Source organism: Ranitomeya imitator, chromosome 3, assembly GCF_032444005.1.
Source record: "Ranitomeya imitator isolate aRanImi1 chromosome 3, aRanImi1.pri, whole genome shotgun sequence".
Taxonomy (NCBI): Eukaryota; Metazoa; Chordata; class Amphibia; order Anura; family Dendrobatidae; genus Ranitomeya; species Ranitomeya imitator.
This window is the reverse complement of record NC_091284.1, coordinates 416098692-416114640: the sequence shown is the minus strand read 5'-3', so window position 1 is coordinate 416114640 and position 15949 is coordinate 416098692. Positions and strand designations below refer to the sequence as shown.

Sequence of the window (15949 nt, the reverse complement as noted above, 5' to 3'; positions counted from 1 at the left end):
ACGGGAGTAGCCAGGCATTCGAGGAGTTTAGAGATGAAGGGAAGATTAGAATAACACTCAGCCCTCACACATAACAACTCCTGAGTGGGTGTGGATCACTTACATATGTGAGGTTCTTCAAAACTTTGAGAACTGTACCAAGATGGAGAGCACTGATGACGTTATTATCAGCGTAACCACACCGCTGCTCTGTCTATCAAAACGTTCGCTGTAGAATCTCAAAGAGGAAGCTTTGAATGCCAAGCAGGTGGCTATGGAGCAAGATTTCACATTGGCTGATACCACACAGCCCAGCCTCAGACAATATTGTCAGACCACATTGGGTGATGACAAGGAACAGGAGGAGGAGGATGCGGAGGAACAGAAGTTTTTGGTCTGCGCTAGAGAGGGGATTCCCAATCCCAGCTTCATGCCTGTACAGCATGGATGGCCTGAAGAGGAGGAGGAGGTGAGGCGTTGTGAGGAGGAGAGGATGGTTAGTGCTCATCCTGGTGGGGACACTGAACGTTTGACTCTTTGTAGTCTGCCACACGTGGCACAGTTCTTGTCCAAGACCCATTGCGTGAAAGACATTTTGTCCACCATGAAATACTGGCTGTGCACCTTTCTTGACCCGTGGTACAGACCCCTTGGGTAATTTTTCGAAACCTGTGTACATTGTGCAATGGTAAAACTTGTACTCCCTATCTCTAGCAATTATAATAACTGCAAATTTTATTGTAAGATTCCCATCACGGTCTCTTTCAGTGTGTATGATACAGACCATTGGGTAATTTTTGGAAACCTTTCTACATTGTGCAATGGTGAAACTTGTACTTCCTATCTCTAGCAATTATAATAACTACAAAATGTATTGTGAGATTCCCGTCACGGTTAGTGATGAGCGAATATACTCATTAGTCGAGATTTCCCGAGCATGCTCGGGTGTCCTCCGAGTATTTTTTAGTGCTCGGAGATTTAGTTTTCATCGCCTCAGCTGAATGATTTACAGCTATTAGCCAGGATAAGTACATGTGGGGGTTGTCTGGTTGCTAGGGAATCCCCACATGTAATCAAGCAGGCTAGTAGCTGTAAATCATCCAGCTGCGGCAAAGAAAACAAAATCTCTGAGCACTAAAAAATACTCGGAGGACATCCGAGCGTGCTCGGGAAATCTCGTGTAACGAGTATATTCGCTCATCACTAGTCACGGTCTCTTTCAGCATATATGATACAGACCCCTTAGGTAATTTTTTTAAACTTTTGTACATTGTTCAATGGTCAAACTTGTACTAGTCCCTATCTCTAGCAATTATAATAACTGCTAATTTATTGTGAGGTTCCCATCACTGTCTCTTTCAGCGTGTAAAATACAGACTCCTTGGATAATTTTTGGAAGCCTTTGTACATTGTGCAACGGTGAAACTTGTATTCCCTATCTCTAACAATTATAATAACTACAAAATTTATTGTGAGGTTCCCATCACGGTCTCTTTCAGTGTATATGATACAGACCCCTTGGGTAATTTTTAGAAACCTTTGTACATTGTGCAACGGTCAAAAGTCTACTCTCAATCTCTATATATTCTATTATTATAACACTTTTTTTATTGTGTTGCTCTTCTCACGGTCTCTTTCAGTGTGTATGCAGGAGCCTGATGTTGATTTTTGGGTCTGCACTTGGACATTGTGGAACATCAATGCATTAATATGCTCCACACACTTCTTCAGATTTCAGCCTTACCTAAAATAATAATATGAGTAATGAAACATGCTCTATATATATGCTGCTAGTTCTAAACTCTTACCTACAGATCCCTTTATAAAGGGAAATTCAACATAATACCTCTTTTAGCATACACCATATACGGGTGACATACGCAGCACCCCAGTAGGTAGGCGGAACGCCTGCGTACAAAATCTGTGTTAGATGGTGAAACCACTGGCCCTTCCTCTGTGTTATGTCCTTCCCAATCTGCTGTCCAGGAAGCAGTTGCACATACAGTTAGAATATTCAGCAACCACGTTCACTTTTTGTTCCCAGCGCAGTGTTCAGTTTTCCGTTGTTAGCAAATATGTTTCTTCTCAAATTGTTGGTTAGATAGCACATACATATTCATTATCACTTTATATTGTCCGATGCTGGCCAAAGGCCAGTCCTGGCTTTTTCAGGCTCATAAATGAGACTTGTGGCTCTTTATTAAACCGTTGCTTCCCTTAAATTTTCTAAATTTTGGATAAAAAAAAGATGGCGAGGTATTGGCCAGTTTCTGTACCTTTAAATCAGATCTTAAGGTACCGTCACACTCAGAAACTTTGCAATGAGAACGACAACGATCCGTGACGTTGCAGCATCCTGGATAGCGATCTCCGTTGTATTTGACACGCAACAGCGATCTGGATCCTGCTGTGCCATCGCTGGTCGGAGCTAGAAGTCCAGAACTTTAATTTCGTCATCAGGTCGGCGTGTATCGTCATGTTTGACATCAAAAGCAATGATGTCAGCAACGTTTTACGTGGAGATAACAACCAGCGAGAACGATAAGTGAGTCGCCGTTACCTCACTGGATCGCTCCTGCATCGTTCTGGAGTTGCTGTGTTTGACGTCTCTACAGCGACCTAAACAGCGACGCTCCAGCGATCGGCTCGTTGTCTATAATCGCTGCAGCGTCGCTGAGTGTGACGGTACCTTAAGAGACTGGGATAATATGCTCCACAGACCTATTCAGGCCGCAGCCTTACACATATTGGAGCATGGTCATTGCCACACTACGGCCTTTACCTGAGCTGTGTAGCACTGCCTAATACCTGAGTACTACACTCCACAAACCTCGTCACTCTCTGGGACATATCCTGTAAAGATCTCATTGTTGCTCCAAACCATGCAAAAGATACATTCTGCCTGGTTGGGTAGATTCCATAAGAAGTGAGTAGGCTTGTACTGATTGGTCAATGCCACTCCTGTCTCTTTCCCTTGAGGAGGCTGTTTCAAAATAAAATGAGAATTGTACATGTTTCTGACATGGGTTTCAGACCTGACAGACTGAGCATATTCACTTTATAGCGGCTTCACCCGCTATGACAGTGGCTCCATTGGAATCCGGTGGCCAAAATGAATTGTGGGGTTCACAAAACTCAGGTTTCACAGCACCTGCTGGCCCTCTGAAAATGTGAAGAGAGGGCCGCATAATGACATGGCGGTGGACATGGGCGAAGCCCAAAATTCAAATGTGCATGTTTTAGCTGGCATTGTAAAGTGCTGGTGAATATGTATTCCACTATCTAGCTAACAATTTTGAATGAGGGAGGGACCTCCCAAATGTAGGAGTGAGGGCTCTCACAAATGTAAAAGGAAAAACTAAAGCCAAAATGCTAAGTGTGAATATGTGCTAAAGGGGAGGTATAATTTTTTTTAATAATTTTTTTTTATTTTGCACTATATACAAGTAATTATGAAGGAAAAAATGTTTCTTAGCATTTTCCCCTGTAAAAAAAAACAATTTAGAAATCCATAAAACCAGCACAATAGTCTGACAACATTATTCCCACAGAGAGTGGGGAAAAAAGTATTTAGTCAGCCACCAATTGTGCAGGTTCTCCCACTTAAAAAGATGACAAAGGCCTGTAATTAACATCTTAGGTAGACCACAACTATGAGAGTCAAAATGAGAAAAACAAATCCAGAAAATCACCTTGTCTGATTTGGCAAGATTTATTTTGCAAATTATGGTAGAAAATAAGTACTTGGTCACCTAAAAACATGCAAGATATCTGGCTCTCACAGACCTGTAACTTCTTCTTTAAGAGGCTCCTCTGTCCTCTACTCATTACCTCTAGTAATGGCACCTGTTTGAACTTGTTATCATTATAAAAGACACCTGTCCACAACCTCAAACAGTCACACTCCAAACTCCACTATGGTGAAGACCAAAGAGCTGTCGAACGACACAAACAAAATTGTAGACCTGCACCAGGCTGGGAAGACTGAAGACTGATAGGCAAGCAGCTTGGTGTCATGAAATCAACTGTGGGAGCAATAATAAGAAAATGGAAGACATACAAGACCACTGATAATCTCCCTCGATCTGGGGCTCCACACAAGATCTCACCCCGTGAGGTCAAAATGATCACAAGAACGGTGAGCAAAAGTCCAAGAACCACACGGGGGACCTAGGGAATGACCTGCATAAAGCTGGGACCACCGTAATAAAGGCTATCATCTGTATCATACTACGCCGCCAGGGACTCAGATCCTGCAGTGCCAGATGTGTCCCCCTGCTTAAGCCAGTACATGTCCGAGCCTGTCTGAAGTTTGCTAGAGAGCATTTAAATTATCCAGAAGAGTATTGGGACAATATCATATGGTCTGATGAAACCAAAGTAGAACTGTTTGGTAGAAACAAAACTCGCCGTGTTTGGAGGAGACAAAATGCTGAGTTGCATCCAAAGAACATCATACCTACTGTGCAGCATGGGGGTGGCAACATCACGCTTTGGGGCTGTATCTCTGCAAAGGGAGAAGGACGACTGATCTGTGTACATGAAAGAATAAATGGGGCCATATATCGTGAGATTTTGAGTGCAAACCTCCATCCATCAGCAAGGGCATTGAAGATGAAACGTGGATGGGTCTTTCAGCATGATAATGATCCCAAGCACACTGCCAGGGCAACAAAGGAGTGGCTTCATAAGAAGCATTTGAAGGTCCTGGAGTGGCCTAGCCAGTCTCCAGATCTCAGCCCCATAGAAAACCTTTGGAGGAAGTTGAAAGTCTGTGTTGCCCAGCGACAGGCCCAAAACATCACTGCTCTAGAAGAGATCTACATGGAGGAATGGGCCAACATACCACCAACAGTATGTGCCAATCTTGTGAAGACTTACAGAAAACGTTTGACCTCTGTCATTGCCAACAAAGGATATATATCAAAGTATTGAGATGAACTTTTGTTAATGACCAAATACTTATTTTCCACCATAATTTGAAAAATAAATCTTGCCAAATCAGAAGGTGATTTTCTGGATTTGTTTTCTCATTTTGACTCTCATGGTTGTGGTCTACCTATGATGTCAATTACAGGCCTCTCATCTTTTTAAGTGGGAGAACTTGCACCATTGGTCGCTGACTACTGTATTTTTCGCTTTGTAAGACGCACTTTTTTCCCCTCATTTTTTTGGGGAAAATGGAGGTGCATCTTACAATGCAGATATACCTTATCTGTGCTGATGCTGCGGGTGTCCGATGCTTGCGGCCGCCGCGCTCTGTCCCCCAGTGCTGCCGGGTGCCGTCATGCTCTGCCCCCGATGCTGCCGGGTGCTGTCACCACGTTCTGTCCCCGATGCTGCTGGGTGCCACCACGCTCTGTCCCGGGTGTTGCCGCTGCGCTCTGTCCCCTGATGCTTGCCGCCGCCGCGTTCTGTCCCATGCTGCGTGGGGGGCTCTGCCGTTCCATTCATGCTTTCCTGTGGTGGATTCCTTCTGGGAAAATGGCCACCGGGAGGCAGCAAATGCACAGGTGGAGATCTTTCACTGAAATCTCGAAAGATGCACCAGGGGACAGAGCATGGCGGCAGCTCCAGGGACAGAGGGTGGCGGCACCCGGCAGCATCAGGGGACAGAGCGCGGTGACAGCAACACCCGGCAACACTGGAGACAGAGCGTAGCGGCAGCATCGGACACCAGCAGCGGCACGCTGCGCATCGGAATACCCCCTCTTCCCAGCCTGCATCCTGCAGCAACGTTCCACTCCTGCCTCCTCCAGCAGCGACCCAGGAACACCGCTTCACAACAGCTACCATCCCCGGTAAGCAATAAGACGCTTGGATTATAAGAAGCACCAACATTTTATTTAAAAAAAAATGTTCTACTGTTCTGCTCAAAATTTGTGGTGTGCGTCTTATAATCCGGAGCGTCTTATAAAGTGAAAAATACAGTAAATACTTTTTTCCCCCGCTATACCATATGTGAGTCAGAAAGGCATGCAGGCATCTTCTCCATGCTGTTCCCATTTAGCTTTAGCTCTTTCCCATTAATTTCAGCTTTTTTCCCATGCCCCCAGACCTGTCTGTTGGGTCCAGCAGAAAAATATTCGGCTTTCCCATTGACTTGCAATGTATTCGTTATTCGGTACAAATACATGGATATTAAAAATTACTTGGGCCGATTGTCCCAAGTCCAAATATTTCACTATTCGATCAACACTAGCAGGCTCGGACTGGCCCACAGGAGAACAGGAGAATCCTCCGGTGGGTCCCCATGCAGGAGTGGGCCACCATCCACTTATATGAGCAGTACTTGCCACAATACACTTGATTCACTATGTACAGATAAAGTCAGCATCTAGGAGTTGATGTTACTGGTGGGCCCCTGGCATCCCAGTCCGACACTGATCACTAGTAACTGTAATATTGGAGTATTGCAATAAGGGTACCGTCACACTATACGATTTACCTACGATCACGACCAGCGATATGACCTGGCCGTGATCGTAGGTAAATCGTAGTGTGGTCGCTGGGGAGCTGTCACACAGACAGCTCTCCAGCGACCACCAATGCCGAGGTCCCTGGGTAACCAGGGTAAACATCGGGTAACTAAGCGCAGGACCGCGCTTAGTTACCCGATGTTTACCCTGGTTACAAGCGTTAAACTAAAAAAAAACAAACAGCACATACTTACATTCTGGTGTCCGTCAGGTCCCTTGCAGTCTGCTTCCCGCATTGTGACTGCCGGCCGTAAAGTGAAAGTGAAAGCACAGCCGCTGTGCTCTGCTTTCACTTTACGGCCGGCAGTCACAGTGCGGGAAGCAGAGACGGCAAGGGACCTGACGGACACCAGATGTAAGTATGTGCTGTTTGTTTTTTTTTAGTTTAACGCTTGTAACCAGGGTAAACATCGGGTAACTAAGCGTGGTCCTGCGCTTAGTTACCCGATGTTTACCCTGGTTACAAGCGAACGCATCGCTGGATCGCATCGCTAGATCGCTAGATCGGTGTCACACACACCGATCTAGCGATGACAGCGGGAGATCCAGCGATGAAAGAAAGTTCTAAACGATCTGCTACGACGTACGATTCTCAGCAGGATCCCTGATCGCTGCTGCGTGTCAGACACAGCGATATCGTAACGATATCGCTGGAACGTCACGAATCGTACCGTCGTAGCGATCGAAATGTTATAGTGTGACGGTACCCTAAGTGTGCAAAAGAATTCAACATTTCTTAAAACACACACACTTTCTGAGATTTAAGTTTCTAGAATGTTGAGATCTTTTTGTTGTCTTAAAAAAATACCTTTACAAAAATAATTCAAGAACATATATCACATATGACCTGTGGCTTATTGCTTATTTCTCAGACACACAAATCTTGTTTTCAATATTTTTCTCCAGTAGGAAAATTAAGACTAAGGGAATTTAAACTGCATCCTTGTTTGTAGTATGTCAAGAATGAAAAAAATGAAAAAATGAAGGTGTTATTACAGTGTTGTACTGCAGTATTTCAAGGATAAATCAATTCACATTCATACTGACTGCAGGTCCGGCACCCCGCTATCACTTGAATCTGTATATTCTTATTCATAGGCTGAGACTACTATCATTTTCTATGTTCTTCAGCGCTGCAGTAGTACACCCCACTCTGATTTAGGACTTTCTACCCCTACCAATAAGCTGTTTGCCCTGACCTCCTATCATTAGGCTGTAAAACTCTAAAATGGCCACTGTTTTTTCTTCCCTCATCTTATATATAGTGCCTGTGTTAGTCCCCTCTAATTGACTGCGAAAGACCATGTGTTGTGATAGCTGCAATGATTACTGGAGAAGCCAGTGCCTGACTTCATGTGAGCCTACTCTCTGGCTGAGGCTGGAGTCACACTTAACATATAAAAAATTGGTCTGATTTTGACGGCTGAGAATCGCACGAGTGTTCTCCGTATGGTCATCCTTGTGTAATCCGAATGCAATGCAATGATGCGATTTCCTCACATCTAGTACCCGTATGACATCCGTATGCAATGCAATTTTAACATGAGCTTTTACATACAGCAGTTCTCTCTATGTAAAAGCTCATGTTAAAATCGATGCGGGTCCCCCTATCTACTATAAAATTGTCTAAGGGTCACTTCCATCTCTCTGTCTGTCTGTCCTTCTGTCTGTCACGGATATTCATTGGTCGCGGCCTCTGTCTGTCATGGAATCCAAGTCGCTGATTGGTCTCGCCAGCTGCCTGTCATGGCTGCTGTGACCAATCAGCGACGGCCACAGTCCGATTAGTCCCTCCCTACTCTCCTGCAGTCAGTGCCCACTCCATACTCCCCGCAGTCACCGCTCACACAGGGTTAATGCCAGCGGTAACGGAACGCGTTATGCCGCGGGTAACTCACTTCGTTACCGCCGCTATTAACCCTGTGTGACCAAGTTTTTACTATTGATGCTGCCTATGCACTGTTATGACCAGGTGGTCAGGACAATAATGGACCTGGTGGTTAAGAGCACACGGAATGACCTGATAGTTACTGATAATATAGGACGAGCTCTGAGACGTGGGAACTCTGCTGACCGCAATCCCTAATCCTATCACACACACTAGAAATAGCCGTGGATTGCTCCTAACGCTCCCTATGCAACTCGACACAGCCTAAGGAACTAGCTAGCCCTAAAGATAGAAAAATAAAGCCTACCTTGCCTCAGAGAAATTCCCCAAAGGAAAAGGCAGCCCCCCACATATAATGACTGTGAGTAAAGATGAAAATTACAAACACAGAGATGAAATAGATTTAGCAAAGTGAGGCCCGACTTACTGAACAGACTGAGGATAGGAAAGGTAGCTTTGCGGTTAGCACAAAAAACTACAAAGGCGCTCCCTCTGCGTCCCAGAGCTTCCAGCAAGCAAGACAACAATCAAAATAGCAAGCTGGACAGAAAAATAGCAAACCAGAGAAAAACAAGCAGGAACTTAGCTTCTGCTGGGAAGACAGGTCACAAGAACGATCCAGGAGTGAACTAGACCAATACTGGAACATTGACAGGTGGCATGGAGCAATGATCTAGGTGGAGTTAAATAGAGCAGCCAGCTAACGAATTAACCTCGTCACCTGTGGAAGGAACCTCAGAAGCCGCAGCCCCACTCACACCCACCAGAGGAAGCCCATGGACAGAACCAGCCGAAGTACCATTCATGACCACAGGAGGGAGCTTGACAACAGAATTCACAACAGAACACAGATGCAGGATTGCAGCCCTCTGAGACAGGAAACACACAACCTGGCAGCTCAGTAGCAAGTGCTAACTGAGGGGAATAGTTTGCACAGGCATCCTCCAATGGGTGAGGATGCCTTAAGTATCAGAGGGCTCAAGGCTGTTGGCCAGGAACACCCAAGGGAGGTGCACACAGTCTCAATAAGAATCCAGAGTGGCTGGCGCCGCCCCCCTATGCACACAGCCAGGAAGTGTACACAGAGCAAGCCGCCATGAAGCACATGGCATGGAACCGGCCAACTACAAGGGGACTGCACAGAACTACAAGGGGCTCTCGGATCGGAAGGTGAGTATATGTTTATTTTTTATTTTTTAACCTGTGACATACGTGGCTGGGCAACATACTACGTAGCTGGGCAATATACTACGTGGCTCTGTGCTGTATACTACGTCACTGTGCAATATACTACGTGGCTCTGTGCTGTATACTATGTCACTGGGCAATATACTACATGGCTGGGCAATATGCTCTATGCTGTATACTACGTGGCTGGGCAATATACTACGTGGCTGGGCAATATACTACGTGACTAGGCAATATACTAAGTGGGCTGTGCAATATACTTCGTGACTGGGCAATATACTACGTGGGCTGTGCAATATACTAAGTGGCTGGGCAATAGAGTACGTGACTGGGCAATATACTACGTGACTGGGCAATATACTACGTGGGCTGTGCAATATACTACGTGGCTGGGCAATATACTACATCACTGGGCAATATACTACGTAGCTGGGCAATATACTACGTGGCTCTGTGCTGTATACTACGTCGCTGGGCAATATACTACGTCGCTGGGCAATATACTACATGGCTGGGCAATATACTACGTGGACATGCATATTCTAGAATACCCGATGCGTTAGAATCGGGCCACCATCTAGTAATTAATAACCGGAAAAGGCTATGCAGACAGCTGCGGGCTGATATTCATAGCCTAGGAAGAGGCCATGAATATTCAGCCCCCCCGCTTCCCTCCCCCGGCTACAAGCACCAGCTCTCAGCTTACTCAGAAACGGCGCAACTCTAAGATGTAGTTTGCAGCTGGGGCAGTCACATATTGCCACCATCCCAGTTGCAATCTGTATTTTCCCCAGATATGGATTACTGCGTGGGACACAACGCCAGACAGGTATGGGTATTTTGTTGCTTTATTATTTTATGTTTATTACAGGAGAATGAGGGCATTGCATGGATTAACTGAATAATAAAGATGGGAAGTTGTATTTAATGTTTATTTCATTAAAATAATTTATTCTGGCTGTGTCTTTATTTAAACCTGTAATAACTATAGGATTAGTAATGAATAGGTGTCTTATTGACACCTCTCCGTTACAAAGCCGGATTGATGTCACCTTACAATACAAAGGTGACATCAACCCCACAACTATTACCCCACTTGCCACCAGTACAGGGCAAGTGGGAAGAGAGAGGCTAAGTGCCGGAATTGGCGCATCTTAGAGATGTGCCATTTCTGGGGTGGCTGGGGGCAGATATTTTTAGCCGGGGGGCAATAACCATGGTCCCTTCCTAGGCTATTAATATCTGCCCCCAGTCGCTGGCTTTCCCTTTTCTGGTTTGAAATATTGGGTGGGAGCCCATGCCAGTTTTTCTCCCCAAAATAATCTTTTATTAATTACATACATGTCCCCTAATTTGCACACACACTGTACTATTCTACATCTATTTACTGTATGTAAACCATGTCTTCTATCCTGTCGGCTCCTGCATTGATTTTACAGAAGCCGACAAATGAATTACCGGCTAATCTTCTATCTTTCTCTCTACAAAATAAAAAGACATATACATATGTGTGTCACTGACATATATATATATACATGCATATATATATATATATATATATATATATATACAGTATATATACCTATTCTATGTGTATATATGTATTCTATCTATTCTATTCTAACATGTCAATGTGATTTTTACAGTAGCTGCATATGAATTGCCGGCTTTTCAAAGGACAGCAGTGCGTAAAAATCGGACAGCACTCGCAAGGTGCGAGTGCTGTGCGATTTTTTTCTCGCACCCATTGACTTGCATTGGCGAGTCTCAGCCAATATACGAGTGAAATCGCAGCATGCTGCGTTTTCTCTCGCACATATAATACGGCAGAGAAAAAAAAACGGTGATGTGAGCTGCCCCATAGATTAATACTGGTCCGAGTGCTATGCGATTTTTTCTCGCATAGCTCTTGTCCGTATTCCTCGCTAGTGTGACTCCGGCCTGAGGCAAACTTCAGTTAAGTGTGAAGTGTCTCCAGGATTTTTTTGGGGGGGACCATCCATGTGTATGGAATTGCAAATTGCTCAAATTCCTAGGACCTGTGAATTTCATGAAAGTCAAATCAAATTCAATTAGCAGCCAATCGATTTAATCATGTGTCTACTTATTAGTCAATTGTTCTATTAGTTTTTAGCTTCCAAGAATAGAAACACTATGAAAAACATTATTACAATTCCTAAATATTTGAAATCCATTGTATTGATATATAATGCTACATTAGGAAAATACTGTCATTGTCCAAATACTTGTGAACCCAAAAGTCTATGTGAATATCTGTGTGAATAAGCAGGCAGTTTAAAAAATGATTTGCCTTGTTTGAAAAATATATCATATGGATGCCCTATCTAGATTTCTATTCTATTTCAGGCAGAGTTTATTGAAAAGAATGGCTCTGATTGAAAAAATGTAAAACGATTTTTAAATCTTGGACAGTACCTGTAAATGGATTGTCTGGGGTGTAACATTTAACAAATTACTCAGAAAGGAGTAAAAATAACAAAACAAACATCAATACTTACTTTAAACCCTTCCACCTCTCCCATCCTAACACTGCCCAATTTCCCTACTAGTCTCTACATCGTCACCGTACTGGCTGCTGTGGTGAACTGCTGCAGCCAATGATTGGCTGAAGCGGTCATATGATTCAATAATTCAATAATAGTGGTATAAACCAGGATGTAACAAATGTTCTCAGTGACAGCAACATGCAGAAAATAAGATATTATTGACGCATATGGCTATGCGCCCACTGACAGTTTTAATCCTGTTATTTTGCACCTCCATAGGAGCACAGCTATTGTAAAAATGACAGTGCTGGACCAAAAACTGATTACGAAAATGGGGAAAACAGAACTAATTAGGAAAATTGATCCTTTCCAAAACGAACACAAACTGAATTAGAAAAGAACTATTGACTATCATGGGGTCCAAGTAGTTTTGCCTGTGTTTTTTAACAGACCATAACGCGCAGCTTGTAGGACTTTTTGTCCTTGTCAAAAAATGGCCACAAAATAGAATCCATCCAGACCCTATTATAGTCTTCTGCTCCAGTTTGGAACTGTCGTCAAAATGGACCCATTCCCCTAACACGTTTTGTTCTGAGTTTTGTAACTCAAAACATTTGTCTGAACAGAGCCCTACAGCTTCATGTATTTGCTTAAGAGGCTATGGCCTGTTAGAATACATGATTCACAACTATATAAGGCCTCTGTGACATCATGAAGTTGTTTGAGGCCTAGTCACTAGGTCTCACGTCACTACAAGATATGCGTTATGACATCATATGGGCCTTCAAAATGCCAAATGCCAGCATTCCAGTGATGGACTAGGTACCAACGAGGAACTCGGACCAGGGTCATGCAAATCTTTTTCCTCTTTTCTACTCAGTTTAATGTTCTTATAACATTCTTGGAAAGAACATATGATTATTTTTTTAAAGCTACCTAATAACTAATTGCCCAAAGCAACCAATCAAGACTCAGGTTTACGTTCTTAAACTGCTGTATAAAGATGAAAGCTGGGCTCTGATTACTTGCTATGGGCAACAAAGTTTTGATAAATGAAGTTGAACATACTGGAATGTTGCATAAGTTTTCATTCTACAAATATGTTTTTTCACGTAGGCATTGGCAACTCTTTTAAAAGGGTTATCTTGCTCGTACACCAAATTTACAGTCAGCGGAGATGTGTGACAAATAACCTCTGAAAATGTATCGCAGTTTGCTTTGGGAGGTCTGCACTGAGACAGGAGGCTATGACGTCCTGATCTTCGGTCACCGGACAGCGGAGGCCTCTAATTGGCCATTAGTGGCATATCCAGTGATACGCCATTTCAGCTGCTGCACCCAATCACAGGCCTTAACAGTCACATGACCAAAGAACAGAATGTCATTCCTCCCTGTCACAGCCTGCCCTGAATCAACCGGGGTGAGAGCAGGAGGGTATGCCTGATTTTATTATTTGGCAACAGTACATTTGTGTAGAAGTGAGACCACCCCATATGTAACATTTTTAGAATGTTTCTGGACGGTGCCATTATTACTCCTGTATTCTGAGCATGCATATGTTAGATACATGCTCCCATTGTGTGATTGCCACTGCTCAAATAAACTAGCTCCTTATGGTCCAATCCGTCTTCTACTTAGTCTCCATCACCCCCATCTTCTGTCCTGTGTAAGTGTGAGCTGGTGCTGAGGTGGTTTCCATGGTAACTGCTGCCTGGTACACACAGAGCTCCCAGAGTGCATTCTGAGGGTGTTTATATGCCTCACTTTCCCCGCAAAGCATTGTCACCCCCACCCCCCCCCTGTGAAATTCACAGAAAACCCACACGGTTATGTCAAGGGAGGATCTAGCCTTATGTTTGTTTATGTATGTGGAGCAAATAATATCACTATTTGTTTCGAAGATGTCTATGCATCAATGGAGACAAATGCATCTTCTTAATCATTCCGATCAATATGCGTAGTATTGTGCTGAAATTAGCCTGTTGGTATTTTTCACACCGGTTGAATAGATGCTCCATTGTTTGATGGGGGGGGGGGGACAATTACGTTTTCTGATTCTGGAAATTCTCATTCCTGTAGAATTATTGAGATGATGTGTCTATTGTAAAGGAAGCGGTTAACCAGTCACACGCCGGATGTATAAAATAATCTGCATTGTGACGGATGAAGGCTGGTGGATAAAAACCATTGCTAAGAGTTCTTGTGCCCAGGTAGCAACCATATGGCACAGTGCACACCCTCTCTTATACAACACTCACATGCAAAGCGTTCAGTAGAAATGGACTCACCTTACAAATTGCTAACCTTCTGTCTTGAATTTCTCCCACACTCCTGCTCTCGTTGTTGGTTCTTGTGTCTGAGATCTCTCTAATGGTCACGATGAGCTGCTTTTGGGGGGCAACAAAACAGAACCTGGATCACGATGTTTCTCAGTCACTCATTTGCATAGTCCCACCTCTTGCACAGATTAGCTTCAGTCATTGGTGGGTCTATCAATCATTCAGGTGTGATGGCTTTGTGGCTCAGTATTACACTTGCAGGGGCAGGTTTGGCTATTGGTAGCTTAGGGGCTTGCAAATGACTGTTTAGTTCAGTAAGGGTATTAGGAGGCTGCACACATTGACTTGTTTCCATGGAAACAGAATCTGTAAGAAAAATGTGCAGCGCTCCAATGGAATGATGCAATTGATATTCACATGGGTACATGTACGGAGATACATGATTTACACATACACCCAGATATAGCAGCTCAGCACACCCCAGTGTAAGCTCCATGTATCTAGTGGTGAGAAGTAATGTCAATGTATACAGTAACAAAAGCATTTCTCTTTTTTTTATGAAACAGACCTCTATGGGGAAGAAGCTTAGCTTCCATATGATGTTATGACGTAAGTCGTAAAGATGGAGCATTGCTGTGTATGAAAATGCAAATATATGGATCTCAAAATACTTCTTGGGTGTAAGGTTCTGGTTATACTAGGATCATGGCTTCCATTTTTATAAGAACCATGACAGATGCGTAGCAGAACAACATGAATCCCAATGGCTTATCATGAGCCTGTCGGATATTACCTGTCAGCTGGATAGAATAGCACAGCATGAATCCACTATTAGAGCTGTAAAAGAACAATGGAAATCTGAAGGAGAATGGAAATGTGCACGTAGATTTAATGTACTCTTTGTGCGTATTGCCCCTGCATAGGTCATTTTCCATTTCATTAACTGGATCTGCTTTTAAAAATCAATTTTTTGGAGAAAAAAACCATACCTGTCAATCACGCAAGGCTTCTAGGATACAGTTGGCAGGCTTTTACACTGACGAATAAGATGCTGCCATTGAGAATTTGCTTTCTGCGAAAGCTCCCAATTTCCAAATCATTACCTGAATTGCTGCTTGATTCTAGTCACTTTTCACCGTACAGCTTGATGATGCATTTGCTTATTCTTGACTTCAATGTATTACCAAATTTGACCTCCCTATTGATAACTGAGGCCTCATTCAAGATTACATATTTCACATACTGTGTTTTTCACAGATAGGACACATACCCATTATATACTGTACATACCCATGATCATTGTCCCCATTGGGGCTCACATTCTAGATTCCCTATCAGCAAGTCTTTGGAGTGTGTGAAAAAACAAACGCAAGCATGGGAAGAACATACAAACGTCTTACAGATATACTCAGGACCTAAACGCTGCAAAGCAACAGTGCTAACCACTGAGCCACCGTACTACCCTGTTTACAAGGTATACTTCATAAGGCTATTCAGTTGTCTCTGCTCTTTTTTGTGGACCAAGTGTCCACAGAAAAGAAAACAATCGATGGAAGTATCTCAAAAACAGACAGTACTAGGGTTCAACTTAGGTGCCATCAATATGCTGTCTGTTTTTCATAAATCCAT

The 15949-nt window shown here is 43.6% G+C and overlaps 1 protein-coding gene across 1 annotated transcript in view; it reads right to left on the bottom strand.

Annotated features, from left to right (window-relative positions):
- Nucleotides 1-14633, bottom strand: part of HPCAL4 (hippocalcin like 4) — a 103845-nt gene extending 89212 nt beyond the window's left edge. The window contains exon 1 of the mRNA XM_069757172.1: nucleotides 14330-14633. The gene's annotated coding sequence lies outside the window, so the exon portion shown is untranslated. The remainder of the gene's footprint in view (nucleotides 1-14329) is intronic.
- Between the last annotated feature and the right edge of the window lie 1316 nt (nucleotides 14634-15949).